Source organism: Falco rusticolus, unplaced genomic scaffold, assembly GCF_015220075.1.
Source record: "Falco rusticolus isolate bFalRus1 unplaced genomic scaffold, bFalRus1.pri scaffold_81_arrow_ctg1, whole genome shotgun sequence".
NCBI lineage: Eukaryota > Metazoa > Chordata > Aves > Falconiformes > Falconidae > Falco > Falco rusticolus.
The window spans coordinates 9,211-9,978 of record NW_023618245.1 but is presented as its reverse complement, the minus strand read 5'-3'; positions in this window follow the sequence as shown (position 1 = coordinate 9,978).

Below are 768 nucleotides of genomic sequence, written 5' to 3'. Positions count from 1 at the left end.
GACAAGCTTGAGCACATTCCCCTCAGCTAACTGATTGCCATGCATGGTCCTGGTTTCCAGCCCGCTCCTGCAGAAAGATGAACCACATGAGTATGACCTTAATGGCGGCTTTAGAGATGATGAGGAAGAGGTGTGCAAACCTACCGATGAAGACTCTGACTGGGAACCAAGTTCAGAAGACAAGGATAACAAAGATGTTGAAATGCTTTTGCAAGAAGCGTCTAGATTTGTTAGAACCAAAAAGTAGCCATAGGGGGACAGCATTACGAATGCCCAAGCTGGTTATGTTAAAACATGAATGTGTAAGGAGGGGAATTGCTTTGAAAGCTATTTTTTCCTCAGTGATGTAGGCACTGCAGGAGGATTTTAGTCAGCGAGGGGATTCAGCAGTGTCTGTCTTTTCCATATGGGTTTTTTGTCTTATTAAGTGGTGGAGCCAGAGAACTGAGCTCTGAAAGTTTTTTGTGTTTCCTGCCCCCCCCCCCCCCCCCATCTATTTCTTATGTTCTTATGCAACACCATTGGTATTTCATGGTTTGAAACACAGTTTTAAAGGTTGTTAATGCTTCATCTTCCTGTGCTTGAAATAAATGCTGGCATTAGGAAAGCCTTTTCTTTTGCTGAAGCACAGTATATACTGTGTTGGATGAAGGGGAGTTACACTGCCCACCTGCCATATCACAGACTAATTCTTGGCCATCACTGGGGAGTTTGTCTAAATTTTGTTAACGTTCTTTTGAGTTAGTGCAGTGCTACTGGCTTTCCTCT